Consider the following 14,995-nt stretch of genomic DNA (forward strand, 5'->3'; position numbering starts at 1 on the left):
CTGAGTGTACGTAGAAGGGTGGAAAGAAGCTGATGAGTGTAAGGAGAAGGGTGGAAAGAAGCAACTGAGTGTAAGGAGAAGGGTGGAAAGAATCAGCTGAGTGTAAGGAGAATGATGGAAAGAAGCAGATGAGTGTAAGGAGAATGGTGGAAAGAAGCAGATGAGTGTAAGGAGAAGGGTGGAAAGAAGCAGCTGAGTGTAAGGAGAAGGGTGGAAAGAAGCAGCTGAGTGTAAGGAGAAGGAGAAGGGTGGAAAGAAGCAGCTGAGTGTAAGGAGAAGGGTGGAAAGAAGCAGCTGAGTTTAAGGAGAAGGGTGGAAAGAAGCAACTGAGTGTAAGGAGAAGGGTGGAAAGAAGCAGCTGAGTGTAAGGGGTGGAAAGAAGCAGCTGAGTGTAAGGAGAAAGGTGGAAAGAAGCAGCTGAGTGTAAGGAGAAGGGTGGAAAGAAGCAGCTGTGTGTAAGGGGTGGACAGAAGCAGCTGAGTGTAAGGAGAAGTGGGGAAAGAAGCAGCTGAGTGTAAGGAGAAGGGTGGGAAGAAGCAGCTGAGTGTAAGGAGAAGGGTTGAAAGAAGCAGCTGAGTGTAAGGGGTGGAAAGAAGCAGCTGAGTGTACGGGGTGGAAAGAAGCAGCTGAGTGTAAGGAGAAGGGTGGAAAGAAGCAGATGAGTGTAAGGAGAAGGGTGGAAAGAAGCAGCTGGGTGTAAGAGAAGGGTGGAAAGAAGCAGCTGAGTGTAAGGGTTGGAAAGAAGCAGCTGATGTAAGGAGAAGGGTGGAAAGAAGCAGCTGAGTGTAAGTAGAAGGGTGGAAAGAAGCAGATGAGTGTAAGGAGAGGGGTGGAAAGAAGCAGCTGAGTGTAAGGAGAAGGGTGGAAAGAAGCAGCTGAGTGTAAGGAGAAGGTTGGAAAGAAGCAGCTGAGTGTAAGGAGAAGGGTGGAAAGAAGCAGCTGAGTGTAAGGGGTGGAAAGAAGCAGCTGAGTGTAAGGAGAAAGGTGGAAAGAAGCAGCTGAGGGTTAGGAGAAGGGTGGAAAGAAGCAGCTGAGTGTAAGGGGTGGAAAGAAGCAGCTGAGTGTAAGGAGGAGGGTGGAAAGAAGCAGCTGAGTGTAAGGAGAAGGGTGGAAAGAAGCAGCTGAGTGTAAGGAAAAGGGTGGAAAGAAGCAGCTGAGTGTAAGAGAAGGGTGGAAAGAAGCAGCTGAGTGTAAGTAGAAGGGTGGAAAGAAGCAGATGGATGTAAGGAGAAGGGTGGAAAGAAGCAGCTGAGTGTAAGGAGAAGGGTGGAAAGAAGCTGCTGAGTTTAAGGGGTGGAAAGAAGCAGCTGAGTGTAAGGAGAAGGGTGGAAGGAAGCAGCTGAGTGTAAGGAGAAGGGTGGAAAGAAGCAGCTGAGTGTAAGGAGAAGGGTGGAAAAAAGCAGCTGAGTGTAAGGGGTGGAAAGAAGCAGCTAAGTGTAAGGAGAAGGGTGGGAAGAAGCAGCTGAGTGTAAGGAGAAGGGTGGAAAGAAGCAGCTGAGTGTAAGGAGAAGGGTAGAAAGAAGCAGCTGCGTGTAAGGAGAAGGGTGGAAAGAAGCCGCTGAGTGTAAGGAGAAGGGTGGAAAGAAGCAGCTGAGTGTAAGGAGAAGGGTGGAAAGAAGCAGCTGAGGGTAAGAAGAAGGGTGGAAAGAAGCAGCTGAGTGTAAGGAGAAGGGTGGAAAGAAGCAGCTGAGTGTAAGGGGTGGGAAGAAGCAGCTGAGTGTAAGGAGAAGAGTGGAAAGAAGCAGCTGAGTGTAAGGAGAAGGGTGGAAAGAAGCAGCTGAGTGTAAGGAGAAGGGTGGAAAGAAGCAGCTGAGTGTAAGGGGTGGAAAGAAGCAGCTGAGTGTAAGGAGAAGGGTGGAAAGAAGCAGCTGAGTGTAAGTAGAAGGGTGGAAAGAAGCTGATGAGTGTAAGGAGAAGGGTGGAAAGAAGCAACTGAGTGTAAGGAGAAGGGTGGAAAGAAGCAGAAGAGTGTAAGGAGAAGGGTGGAAAGAAGCAGTTGAGTGTAAGGGGTGGAAAGAAGAAGCTGAGTGTAAGGGGTGGAAAGAAGCAGCTGAGTGTAAGGAGAAGGGTGGAAAGAAGCAGCTGAGTTTAAGGAGAAGGGTGGAAAAAAGCAGCTGAGTGTAAGGGGTGGAAAGAAGCAGCTAAGTGTAAGGAGAAGGGTGGAAAGAAGCAGCTGAGTGTAAGGAGAAGGGTGGAAAGAAGCAGCTGAGTGTAAGGAGAAGGGTGGAAAGAAGCCGCTGAGTGTAAGGAGAAGGGTGGAAAGAAGCAGCTGAGTGTAAGGAGAAGGGTGGAAAGAAGCAGCTGAGGGTAAGAAGAAGGGTGGAAAGAAGCAGCTGGGTGTAAGGGGTGGGAAGAAGCAGCTGAGTGTAAGGAGAAGAGTGGAAAGAAGCAGCTGAGTGTAAGGAGAAGGGTGGAAAGAAGCAGCTGAGTGTAAGGAGAAGGGTGGAAAGAAGCAGCTGAGTGTAAGGGGTGGAAAGAAGCAGCTGAGTGTAAGGAGAAGGGTGGAAAGAAGCAGCTGAGTGTAAGGAGAAGGGTGGAAAGAAGCAGCTGAGTGTAAGGGGTGGAAAGAAGAAGCTGAGTGTAAGGAGAAAGGTGGAAAGAAGCAGCTGAGTGTAAGGAGAAGGGTGGAAAAAAGCAGCTGAGTGTAAGGGGTGGAAAGAAGCAGCTGAGTGTAAGGAGAAGGGTGGAAAGAAGCAGCTGAGTGTAAGGAGGAGGGTGGGAAGAAGCAGCTGAGTGTAAGGAGAAGGGTGGAAAGAAGCAGCTGAGTGTAAGAGAAGGGTGGAAAGAAGCAGCTGAGTGTAAGGGTTAGAAAGAAGCAGCTGAGTGTAAGGAGAAGGGTGGAAAGAAGCAGCTGAGTGTAAGTAGAAGGGTGGAAAGAAGCTGATGAGTGTAAGGAGAAGGGTGGAAAGAAGCAACTGAGTGTAAGGAGAAGGGTGGAAAGAAGCAGAAGAGTGTAAGGAGAAGGGTGGAAAGAAGCAACTGAGTGTAAGGAGAAGGGTGGAAAGAAGCAGCTGAGTGTAAGGAGAAAGGTGGAAAGAAGCAGATGAGTGTAAGGAGAAGGTTGGAAAGAAGCAGCTGAGTGTGAGGAGAAGGGTGGAAAGAAGCAGCTGAGTGTAAGGACATGGGTGGAAAGAAGCAGCTGAGTGTAAGGAGAAGGGTGGAAAGAAGCAGTTGAGTGTAAGGGGTGGAAAGAAGCAGCTGAGTGTAAGGGGTGGAAAGAAGCAGCTGAGTGTAAGGAGAAGGGTGGAAAGAAGCAGCTGAGTTTAAGGAGAAGGGTGGAAAAAAGCAGCTGAGTGTAAGGGGTGGAAAGAAGCAGCTAAGTGTAAGGAGAAGGGTGGAAAGAAGCAGCTGAGTGTAAGGAGAAGGGTGGAAAGAAGCAGCTGAGTGTAAGGAGAAGGGTGGAAAGAAGCCGCTGAGTGTAAGGAGAAGGGTGGAAAGAAGCAGCTGAGTGTAAGGAGAAGGGTGGAAAGAAGCAGCTGAGGGTAAGAAGAAGGGTGGAAAGAAGCAGCTGGGTGTAAGGGGTGGGACGAAGCAGCTGAGTGTAAGGAGAAGAGTGGAAAGAAGCAGCTGAGTGTAAGGAGAAGGGTGGAAAGAAGCAGCTGAGTGTAAGGAGAAGGGTGGAAAGAAGCAGCTGAGTGTAAGGGGTGGAAAGAAGCAGCTGAGTGTAAGGAGAAGGGTGGAAAGAAGCAGCTGAGTGTAAGGAGAAGGGTGGAAAGAAGCAGCTGAGTGTAAGGGGTGGAAAGAAGAAGCTGAGTGTAAGGAGAAAGGTGGAAAGAAGCAGCTGAGTGTAAGGAGAAGGGTGGAAAAAAGCAGCTGAGTGTAAGGGGTGGAAAGAAGCAGCTGAGTGTAAGGAGAAGGGTGGAAAGAAGCAGCTGAGTGTAAGGAGGAGGGTGGGAAGAAGCAGCTGAGTGTAAGGAGAAGGGTGGAAAGAAGCAGCTGAGTGTAAGGAGAAGGGTGGAAAGAAGCAGCTGAGTGTAAGGAGAAGGGTGGAAAGAAGCAGCTGAGTGTAAGGAGAAGGGTGGAAAGAAGCAGCTGAGTGTAAGGAGAAGGGTGGAAAGAAGCAGCTGAGTTTAAGGAGAGGGTGGAAAGAAGCAGCTGAGTGTAAGGGGTGGGAAGAAGCAGCTGAGTGTAAGGAGAAGAGTGGAAAGAAGCAGCTGAGTGTAAGGAGAAGGGTGGAAAGAAGCAGCTGAGTATAAGGAGAAGGGTGGAAAGAAGCAGCTGAGTGTAAGGAGAAGGTTGGAAAGAAGCAGCTGAGTGTAAGGAGAAGGGTGGAAAGAAGCAGCTGAGTGTAAGGAGAAAGGTGGAAAGAAGCAGCTGAGGGTTAGGAGAAGGGTGGAAAGAAGCAGCTGAGTGTAAGGGGTGGAAAGAAGCAGCTGAGTGTAAGGAGAAGGGTGGAAATAAGCAGCTGAGTGTAAGGAGGAGGGTGGGAAGAAGCAGCTGAGTGTAAGGAGAAGGGTGGAAAGAAGCCGCTGAGTGTAAGAGAAGGGTGGAAAGAAGCAGCTGAGTGTAAGTAGAAGGGTGGAAAGAAGCAGATGGGTGTAAGGAGAAGGGTGGAAAGAAGCAGCTGAGTGTAAGGAGAAGGGTGGAAAGAAGCTGCTGAGTTTAAGGGGTAGAAAGAAGCAGCTGAGTGTAAGGAGAAGGGTGGAAAGAAGCAGCTGAGTGTAAGGAGAAGGGTGGAAAGAAGCAGCTGAGTGTAAGGAGAAGGGAGGAAAGAAGCAGCTGAGTGTAAGGGGTGGAAAGAAGAAGCTGAGTGTAAGGAGAAAGGTGGAAAGAAGCAGCTGAGTGTAAGGAGAAGGGTGGAAAAAAGCAGCTGAGTGTAAGGGGTGGAAAGAAGCAGCTGAGTGTAAGGAGAAGGGTGGAAAGAAGCAGCTGAGTATAAGGAAGAGGGTGGGAAGAAGCAGCTGAGTGTAAGGAGAAGGGTGGAAAGAGGAGCTGAGTGTAAGGAGAAGGGTGGAAAGAAGCAGCTGAGTGTAAGGAGAAGGGTGGAAAGAAGCAGCTGAGTGTAAGGAGAAGGGTGGAAAGAAGCAGCTGAGTGTAAGAGAAGGGTGGAAAGAAGTAGCTGAGTGTAAGGAGAAGGGTGGAAAGAAGCAGCTGAGTGTAAGGGGTGGAAAGAAGCAGCTGAGTGTAAGGGGTGGAAAGAAGCAGATGAGTGTAAGGAGAAGGATGGAAAGAAGCAGCTGAGTGTAAGGAGAAGGGTGGAAAGAAGGAGCTGAGTGTAAGGGGTGGAAAGAAGCAGCTGAGTATAAGGAGAAGGGTGGAAAGAAGTAGCTGAGTGTAAGGGGTGGAAAGAAGCAGCTGAGTGTAAGGAGAAGGGTGGAAAGAAGCAGCTGAGTGTAAGGAGAAGGGTGGGAAGAAGCAGCTGAGTGTAAGGAGAAGGGTGGAAAGAAGCAGCTGAGTGTAAGGAGAAGGGTGGAAAGAAGCAGCTGAGTGTAAGAGAAGGGTGGAAAGAAGCAGCTGAGTGTAAGGGTTAGAAAGAAGCAGCTGAGTGTAAGGAGAAGGGTGGAAAGAAGCAGCTGAGTGTAAGGGTTAGAAAGAAGCAGCTGAGTGTAAGGAGAAAGGTGGAAAGAAGCAGATGAGTGTAAGGAGAAAGGTGGAAAGAAACAGCTGAGTGTAAGGAGAAGGTTGGAAAGAAGCAGCTGAGTGTGAGGAGAAGGGTGGAAAGAAGCAGCTGAGTGTAAGGACATGGGTGGAAAGAAGCCGCTGAGTGTAAGGAGAAGGGTAGAAAGAAGCAGCTGAGTGTAAGGAGAAGGGTGGAAAGAAGCAGTTGAGTGTAAGGGGTGGAAAGAAGCAGCTGAGTGTAAGGGGTGGAAAGAAGCAGCTGAGTGTAAGGAGAAGGGTGGAAAGAAGCAGCTGAGTTTAAGGAGAAGGGTGGAAAAAAGCAGCTGAGTGTAAGGGGTGGAAAGAAGCAGCTAAGTGTAAGGAGAAGGGTGGAAAGAAGCAGCTGAGTGTAAGGAGAAGGGTGGAAAGAAGCAGCTGAGTGTAAGGAGAAGGGTGGAAAGAAGCCGCTGAGTGTAAGGAGAAGGGTGGAAAGAAGCAGCTGAGTGTAAGGAGAAGGGTGGAAAGAAGCAGCTGAGTGTAAGGAGAAGGGTGGAAAGAAGCAGCTGGGTGTAAGGGGTGGGAAGAAGCAGCTGAGTGTAAGGAGAAGAGTGGAAAGAAGCAGCTGAGTGTAAGGAGAAGGGTGGAAAGAAGCAGCTGAGTGTAAGGAGAAGGGTGGAAAGAAACAGCTGAGTGTAAGGGGTGGAAAGAAGCAGCTGAGTGTAAGGAGAAGGGTGGAAAGAAGCAGCTGAGTGTAAGGAGAAGGGTGGAAAGAAGCAGCTGAGTGTAAGGAGAAGGGTGGAAAGAAGCAGCTGAGTGTAAGGAGAAGGGTGGAAAGAAGGAGCTGAGTGTAAGGGGTGGAAAGAAGCAGCTGAGTATAAGGAGAAGGGTGGAAAGAAGTAGCTGAGTGTAAGGGGTGGAAAGAAGCAGCTGAGTGTAAGGGGTGGAAAGAAGCAGCTGAGTGTAAGGAGAAGGATGGAAAGAAGCAGATGAGTGTAAGGAGAAGGGTGGAAAGAAGCAGCTGAGTGTAAGGAGAAGGGTGGAAAGAAGGAGCTGAGTGTAAGGGGTGGAAAGAAGCAGCTGAGTATAAGGAGAAGGGTGGAAAGAAGTAGCTGAGTGTAAGGGGTGGAAAGAAGCAGCTGAGTGTAAGGAGAAGGGTGGAAAGAAGCAGCTGAGTGTAAGGAGAAGGGTGGGAAGAAGCAGCTGAGTGTAAGGAGAAGGGTGGAAAGAAGCAGCTGAGTGTAACGAGAAGGGTGGAAAGAAGCAGCTGAGTGTAAGAGAAGGGTGGAAAGAAGCAGCTGAGTGTAAGGGTTAGAAAGAAGCAGCTGAGTGTAAGGAGAAGGGTGGAAAGAAGCAGCTGAGTGTAAGGGTTAGAAAGAAGCAGCTGAGTGTAAGGAGAAAGGTGGAAAGAAGCAGATGAGTGTAAGGAGAAAGGTGGAAAGAAACAGCTGAGTGTAAGGAGAAGGTTGGAAAGAAGCAGCTGAGTGTGAGGAGAAGGGTGGAAAGAAGCAGCTGAGTGTAAGGACATGGGTGGAAAGAAGCCGCTGAGTGTAAGGAGAAGGGTAGAAAGAAGCAGCTGAGTGTAAGGAGAAGGGTGGAAAGAAGCAGTTGAGTGTAAGGGGTGGAAAGAAGCAGCTGAGTGTAAGGGGTGGAAAGAAGCAGCTGAGTGTAAGGAGAAGGGTGGAAAGAAGCAGCTGAGTTTAAGGAGAAGGGTGGAAAAAAGCAGCTGAGTGTAAGGGGTGGAAAGAAGCAGCTAAGTGTAAGGAGAAGGGTGGAAAGAAGCAGCTGAGTGTAAGGAGAAGGGTGGAAAGAAGCAGCTGAGTGTAAGGAGAAGGGTGGAAAGAAGCCGCTGAGTGTAAGGAGAAGGGTGGAAAGAAGCAGCTGAGTGTAAGGAGAAGGGTGGAAAGAAGCAGCTGAGTGTAAGGAGAAGGGTGGAAAGAAGCAGCTGGGTGTAAGGGGTGGGAAGAAGCAGCTGAGTGTAAGGAGAAGAGTGGAAAGAAGCAGCTGAGTGTAAGGAGAAGGGTGGAAAGAAGCAGCTGAGTGTAAGGAGAAGGGTGGAAAGAAACAGCTGAGTGTAAGGGGTGGAAAGAAGCAGCTGAGTGTAAGGAGAAGGGTGGAAAGAAGCAGCTGAGTGTAAGGAGAAGGGTGGAAAGAAGCAGCTGAGTGTAAGGAGAAGGGTGGAAAGAAGCAGCTGAGTGTAAGGGGTGGAAAGAAGAAGCTGAGTGTAATGAGAAAGGTGGAAAGAAGCAGCTGAGTGTAAGGAGAAGGGTGGAAAAAAGCAGCTGAGTGTAAGGGGTGGAAAGAAGCAGCTGAGTGTAAGGAGAAGGGTGGAAAGAAGCAGATGGGTGTAAGGAGAAGGGTGGAAAGAAGCAGCTGAGTGTAAGGAGAAGGGTGGAAAGAAGCTGCTGAGTTTAAGGGGTAGAAAGAAGCAGCTGAGTGTAAGGAGAAGGGTGGAAAGAAGCAGCTGAGTGTAAGGAGAAGGGTGGAAAGAAGCAGCTGAGGGTAAGAAGAAGGGTGGAAAGAAGCAGCTGAGTGTAAGGAGAAGGGTGGAAAGAAGCAGCTGAGTGTAAGGGGTGGGAAGAAGCAGCTGAGTGTAAGGAGAAGAGTGGAAAGAAGCAGCTGAGTGTAAGGAGAAGGGTGGAAAGAAGCAGCTGAGTGTAAGGAAAAGGTTGGAAAGAAGCAGCTGAGTGTAAGGAAAAGGGTGGAAAGAAGCAGCTGAGAGTAAGGAGAAAGGTGGAAAGAAGCAGCTGAGGGTTAGGAGAAGGTTGGAAAGAAGCAGCTGAGTGTAAGGGGTGGAAAGAAGCAGCTGAGTGTAAGGAGAAGGGTGGAAATAAGCAGCTGAGTGTAAGGAGGAGGGTGGGAAGAAGCAGCTGAGTGTAAGGAGAAGGGTGGAAAGAAGCAGCTGAGTGTAAGGAGAAGGGTGGAAAGAAGCCGCTGAGTGTAAGAGAAGGGTGGAAAGAAGCAGCTGAGTGTAAGTAGAAGGGTGGAAAGAAGCAGATGGGTGTAAGGAGAAGGGTGGAAAGAAGCAGCTGAGTGTAAGGAGAAGGGTGGAAAGAAGCTGCTGAGTTTAAGGGGTGGAAAGAAGCAGCTGAGTGTAAGGAGAAGGGTGGAAAGAAGCAGCTGAGTGTAAGGAGAAGGGTGGAAAGAAGCAGCTGAGGGTAAGAAGAAGGGTGGAAAGAAGCAGCTGAGTGTAAGGAGAAGGGTGGAAAGAAGCAGCTGAGTGTAAGGGGTGGGAAGAAGCAGCTGAGTGTAAGGAGAAGAGTGGAAAGAAGCAGCTGAGTGTAAGGAGAAGGGTGGAAAGAAGCAGCTGAGTGTAAAGAGAAGGGTGGAAAGAAGCAGCTGAGTGTAAGGGGTGGAAAGAAGCAGCTGAGTGTAAGGAGAAGGGTGGAAAGAAGCAGCTGAGTGTAAGGAGAGGGGTGGAAAGAAGCAGCTGAGTGTAAGGAGAAGGGAGGAAAGAAGCAGCTGAGTGTAAGGGGTGGAAAGAAGAAGCTGAGTGTAAGGAGAAAGGTGGAAAGAAGCAGCTGAGTGTAAGGAGAAGGGTGGAAAAAAGCAGCTGAGTGTAAGGGGTGGAAAGAAGCAGCTGAGTGTAAGGAGAAGGGTGGAAAGAAGCAGCTGAGTATAAGGAGGAGGGTGGGAAGAAGCAGCTGAGTGTAAGGAGAAGGGTGGAAAGAGGAGCTGAGTGTAAGGAGAAGGGTGGAAAGAAGCAGCTGAGTGTAAGGGGTGGAAAGAAGCAGCTGAGTGTAAGGAGAAGGGTGGAAAGAAGCAGCTGAGTGTAAGGAGAAGGGTGGAAAGAAGCAGCTGAGTGTAAGGAGAAGGGTGGAAAGAAGCAGCTGAGTGTAAGAGAAGGGTGGAAAGAAGCAGCTGAGTGTAAAGAGAAGGGTGGAAAGAAGCAGCTGAGTGTAAGGGAAGGGAAGAAGCAGCTGAGTGTAAGGAGAAGAGTGGAAAGAAGCAGCTGAGTGTAAGGAGAAGGTGGAAAGAAGCAACTGAGTGTAAGGAGAAGGTTGGAAAGAAGCAGCTGAGTGTAAGGAGAAGGGTGGAAAGAAGCAGCTGAGTGTAAGGGGTGGAAAGAAGCAGCTGAGTGTAAGGAGAAAGGTGGAAAGAAGCAGCTGAGGGTTAGGAGAAGGGTGGAAAGAAGCAGCTGAGTGGAAGGGGTGGAAAGAAGCAGCTGAGTGTAAGGAGAAGGGTGGAAAGAAGCAGCTGAGTGTAAGGAGGAGGGTGGGAAGAAGCAGCTGAGTGTAAGGAGAAGGGTGGAAAGAAGCAGCTGAGTGTAAGGAGAAGGGTGGAAAGAAGCAGCTGAGTGTAAGGAGAAGGGTGGAAAGAAAAGAAGCAGCTGAGTGTAAGAGAAGGGTGGAAAGAAGCAGATGGGTGTAAGGAGAAGGGTGGAAAGAAGCAGCTGAGTGTAAGGAGAAGGGTGGAAAGAAGCTGCTGAGTTTAAGGGGTGGAAAGAAGCAGCTGAGTGTAAGGAGAAGGGTGGAAAGAATCAGCTGAGTGTAAGGAGAAGGGTGGAAAGAAGCAGCTGAGTGTTAGGAGGGGGTGGGAAGAAGCAGCTGAGTGTAAGGAGAAGGGTGGAAAGAAGCAGCTGAGTGTAAAGAGACGGGTGGAAAGAAGCAGCTGAGTGTAAGGGGTGGAAAGAAGCAGCTGAGTGTAAGGGGTGGAAAGAAGCAGCTGAGTGTAAGGAAAAGGGTGGAAAGAAGCCGCTGGGTGTAAGGAGAAGGGTGGAAAGAAGCAGCTGAGTGTAAGGAGAAGGATGGAAAGAAGCAGATGAGTGTAAGGAGAAGGGTGGAAAGAAGCAGCTGAGTGTAAGGAGAAGGGTGGAAAGAAGGAGCTGAGTGTAAGGGGTGGAAAGAAGCAGCTGAGTGTAAGGAGAAGGGTGGAAAGAAGCAGCTGAGTGTAAGGAGAAGGGTGGAAAGAAGCAGCTGAGTGTAAGGGGTGGAAAGAAGCAGCTGAGTGTAAGGAGAAGGGTGGAAAGAAGCAGCTGAGTGTAAGAGAAGGGTGGAAAGAAGCAGCTGAGTGTAAGGGTTGGAAAGAAGCAGCTGAGTGTAAGGAGAAGGGTGGAAAGAAGCAGCTGAGTGTACGTAGAAGGGTGGAAAGAAGCTGATGAGTGTAAGGAGAAGGGTGGAAAGAAGCAACTGAGTGTAAGGAGAAGGGTGGAAAGAATCAGCTGAGTGTAAGGAGAATGATGGAAAGAAGCAGATGAGTGTAAGGAGAATGGTGGAAAGAAGCAGATGAGTGTAAGGAGAAGGGTGGAAAGAAGCAGCTGAGTGTAAGGAGAAGGGTGGAAAGAAGCAGCTGAGTGTAAGGAGAAGGAGAAGGGTGGAAAGAAGCAGCTGAGTGTAAGGAGAAGGGTGGAAAGAAGCAACTGAGTGTAAGGAGAAGGGTGGAAAGAAGCAGCTGGAAAGAAGCAGCTGAGTGTAAGGGGTGGAAAGAAGCAGCTGAGTGTAAGGAGAAAGGTGGAAAGAAGCAGCTGAGTGTAAGGAGAAGGGTGGAAAGAAGCAGCTGAGTGTAAGGGGTGGACAGAAGCAACTGAGTGTAAGGAGAAGTGGGGAAAGAAGTAGCTGAGTGTAAGGAGAAGGGTGGGAAGAAGCAGCTGAGTGTAAGGAGAAGGGTTGAAAGAAGCAGCTGAGTGTAAGGGGTGGAAAGAAGCAGCTGAGTGTACGGGGTGGAAAGAAGCAGCTGAGTGTAAGGAGAAGGGTGGAAAGAAGCAGATGAGTGTAAGGAGAAGGGTGGAAAGAAGCAGCTGGGTGTAAGAGAAGGGTGGAAAGAAGCAGCTGAGTGTAAGGGTTGGAAAGAAGCAGCTGATGTAAGGAGAAGGGTGGAAAGAAGCAGCTGAGTGTAAGTAGAAGGGTGGAAAGAAGCAGATGAGTGTAAGGAGAGGGGTGGAAAGAAGCAGCTGAGTGTAAGGAGAAGGGTGGAAAGAAGCAGCTGAGTGTAAGGAGAAGGTTGGAAAGAAGCAGCTGAGTGTAAGGAGAAGGGTGGAAAGAAGCAGCTGAGTGTAAGGGGTGGAAAGAAGCAGCTGAGTGTAAGGAGAAAGGTGGAAAGAAGCAGCTGAGGGTTAGGAGAAGGGTGGAAAGAAGCAGCTGAGTGTAAGGGGTGGAAAGAAGCAGCTGAGTGTAAGGAGGAGGGTGGAAAGAAGCAGCTGAGTGTAAGGAGGAGGGTGGGAAGAAGCAGCTGAGTGTAAGGAGAAGGGTGGAAAGAAGCAGCTGAGTGTAAGGAAAAGGGTGGAAAGAAGCAGCTGAGTGTAAGGAGAAGGGTGGAAAGAAGCCGCTGAGTGTAAGAGAAGGGTGGAAAGAAGCAGCTGAGTGTAAGTAGAAGGGTGGAAAGAAGCAGATGGGTGTAAGGAGAAGGGTGGAAAGAAGCAGCTGAGTGTAAGGAGAAGGGTGGAAAGAAGCTGCTGAGTTTAAGGGGTGGAAAGAAGCAGCTGAGTGTAAGGAGAAGGGTGGAAGGAAGCAGCTGAGTGTAAGGAGAAGGGTGGAAAGAAGCAGCTGAGTGTAAGGAGAAGGGTGGAAAAAAGCAGCTGAGTGTAAGGGGTGGAAAGAAGCAGCTAAGTGTAAGGAGAAGGGTGGGAAGAAGCAGCTGAGTGTAAGGAGAAGGGTGGAAAGAAGCAGCTGAGTGTAAGGAGAAGGGTAGAAAGAAGCAGCTGCGTGTAAGGAGAAGGGTGGAAAGAAGCCGCTGAGTGTAAGGAGAAGGGTGGAAAGAAGCAGCTGAGTGTAAGGAGAAGGGTGGAAAGAAGCAGCTGAGGGTAAGAAGAAGGGTGGAAAGAAGCAGCTGAGTGTAAGGAGAAGGGTGGAAAGAAGCAGCTGAGTGTAAGGGGTGGGAAGAAGCAGCTGAGTGTAAGGAGAAGAGTGGAAAGAAGCAGCTGAGTGTAAGGAGAAGGGTGGAAAGAAGCAGCTGAGTGTAAGGAGAAGGGTGGAAAGAAGCAGCTGAGTGTAAGGGGTGGAAAGAAGCAGCTGAGTGTAAGGAGAAGGGTGGAAAGAAGCAGCTGAGTGTAAGGAGAAGGGTGGAAAGAAGCAGCTGAGTGTAAGGGGTGGAAAGAAGAAGCTGAGTGTAAGGAGAAAGGTGGAAAGAAGCAGCTGAGTGTAAGGAGAAGGGTGGAAAAAAGCAGCTGAGTGTAAGGGGTGGAAAGAAGCAGCTGAGTGTAAGGAGAAGGGTGGAAAGAAGCAGCTGAGTGTAAGGAGGAGGGTGGGAAGAAGCAGCTGAGTGTAAGGAGAAGGGTGGAAAGAAGCAGCCGAGTGTAAGGAGAAGGGTGGAAAGAAGCAGCTGAGTGTAAGGGGTGGAAAGAAGCAGCTGAGTGTAAGGAGAAGGGTGGAAAGAAGCAGCTGAGTGTAAGGAGAAGGGTGGAAAGAAGCAGCTGAGTGTAAGGAGAAGGGTGGAAAGAAGCAGCTGAGTGTAAGAGAAGGGTGGAAAGAAGCAGCTGAGTGTAAGGAGAAGGGTGGAAAGAAGCTGCTGAGTTTAAGGGGTGGAAAGAAGCAGCTGAGTGTAAGGAGAAGGGTGGAAAGAAGCAGCTGAGTGTAAGGAGAAGGGTGGAAAGAAGCAGCTGAGTGTTAGGAGGGGGTGGGAAGAAGCAGCTGAGTGTAAGGAGAAGGGTGGAAAGAAGCAGCTGAGTGTAAAGAGACGGGTGGAAAGAAGCAGCTGAGTGTAAGGGGTGGAAAGAAGCAGCTGAGTGTAAGGGGTGGAAAGAAGCAGCTGAGTGTAAGGAAAAGGGTGGAAAGAAGCCGCTGGGTGTAAGGAGAAGGGTGGAAAGAAGCAGCTGAGTGTAAGGAGAAGGATGGAAAGAAGCAGATGAGTGTAAGGAGAAGGGTGGAAAGAAGCAGCTGAGTGTAAGGAGAAGGGTGGAAAGAAGGAGCTGAGTGTAAGGGGTGGAAAGAAGCAGCTGAGTGTAAGGAGAAGGGTGGAAAGAAGCAGCTGAGTGTAAGGAGAAGGGTGGAATGAAGCAGCTGAGTGTAAGGGGTGGAAAGAAGCAGCTGAGTGTAAGGAGAAGGGTGGAAAGAAGCAGCTGAGTGTAAGAGAAGGGTGGAAAGAAGCAGCTGAGTGTAAGGGTTGGAAAGAAGCAGCTGAGTGTAAGGAGAAGGGTGGAAAGAAGCAGCTGAGTGTACGTAGAAGGGTGGAAAGAAGCTGATGAGTGTAAGGAGAAGGGTGGAAAGAAGCAACTGAGTGTAAGGAGAAGGGTGGAAAGAATCAGCTGAGTGTAAGGAGAATGATGGAAAGAAGCAGATGAGTGTAAGGAGAATGGTGGAAAGAAGCAGATGAGTGTAAGGAGAAGGGTGGAAAGAAGCAGCTGAGTGTAAGGAGAAGGGTGGAAAGAAGCAGCTGAGTTTAAGGAGAAGGGTGGAAAGAAGCAACTGAGTGTAAGGAGAAGGGTGGAAAGAAGCAGCTGAGTGTAAGGGTTGGAAAGAAGCAGCTGATGTAAGGAGAAGGGTGGAAAGAAGCAGCTGAGTGTAAGTAGAAGGGTGGAAAGAAGCAGATGAGTGTAAGGAGAGGGGTGGAAAGAAGCAGCTGAGTGTAAGGAGAAGGGTGGAAAGAAGCAGCTGAGTGTAAGGAGAAGGTTGGAAAGAAGCAGCTGAGTGTAAGGAGAAGGGTGGAAAGAAGCAGCTGAGTGTAAGGGGTGGAAAGAAGCAGCTGAGTGTAAGGAGAAAGGTGGAAAGAAGCAGCTGAGGGTTAGGAGAAGGGTGGAAAGAAGCAGCTGAGTGTAAGGGGTGGAAAGAAGCAGCTGAGTGTAAGGAGGAGGGTGGAAAGAAGCAGCTGAGTGTAAGGAGGAGGGTGGGAAGAAGCAGCTGAGTGTAAGGAGAAGGGTGGAAAGAAGCAGCTGAGTGTAAGGAAAAGGGTGGAAAGAAGCAGCTGAGTGTAAGAGAAGGGTGGAAAGAAGCAGCTGAGTGTAAGTAGAAGGGTGGAAAGAAGCAGATGGGTGTAAGGAGAAGGGTGGAAAGAAGCAGCTGAGTGTAAGGAGAAGGGTGGAAAGAAGCTGCTGAGTTTAAGGGGTGGAAAGAAGCAGCTGAGTGTAAGGAGAAGGGTGGAAGGAAGCAGCTGAGTGTAAGGAGAAGGGTGGAAAGAAGCAGCTGAGTGTAAGGAGAAGGGTGGAAAAAAGCAGCTGAGTGTAAGGGGTGGAAAGAAGCAGCTAAGTGTAAGGAGAAGGGTGGGAAGAAGCAGCTGAGTGTAAGGAGAAGGGTGGAAAGAAGCAGCTGAGTGTAAGGAGAAGGGTAGAAAGAAGCAGCTGCGTGTAAGGAGAAGGGTGGAAAGAAGCCGCTGAGTGTAAGGAGAAGGGTGGAAAGAAGCAGCTGAGTGTAAGGAGAAGGGTGGAAAGAAGCAGCTGAGGGTAAGAAGAAGGGTGGAAAGAAGCAGCTGAGTGTAAGGAGAAGGGTGGAAAGAAGCAGCTGAGTGTAAGGGGTGGGAAGAAGCAGCTGAGTGTAAGGAGAAGAGTGGAAAGAAGCAGCTGAGTGTAAGGAGAAGGGTGGAAAGAAGCAGC

This window comes from Lissotriton vulgaris, chromosome 6 (genome assembly GCF_964263255.1).
Source record: "Lissotriton vulgaris chromosome 6, aLisVul1.2, whole genome shotgun sequence".
NCBI lineage: Eukaryota > Metazoa > Chordata > Amphibia > Caudata > Salamandridae > Lissotriton > Lissotriton vulgaris.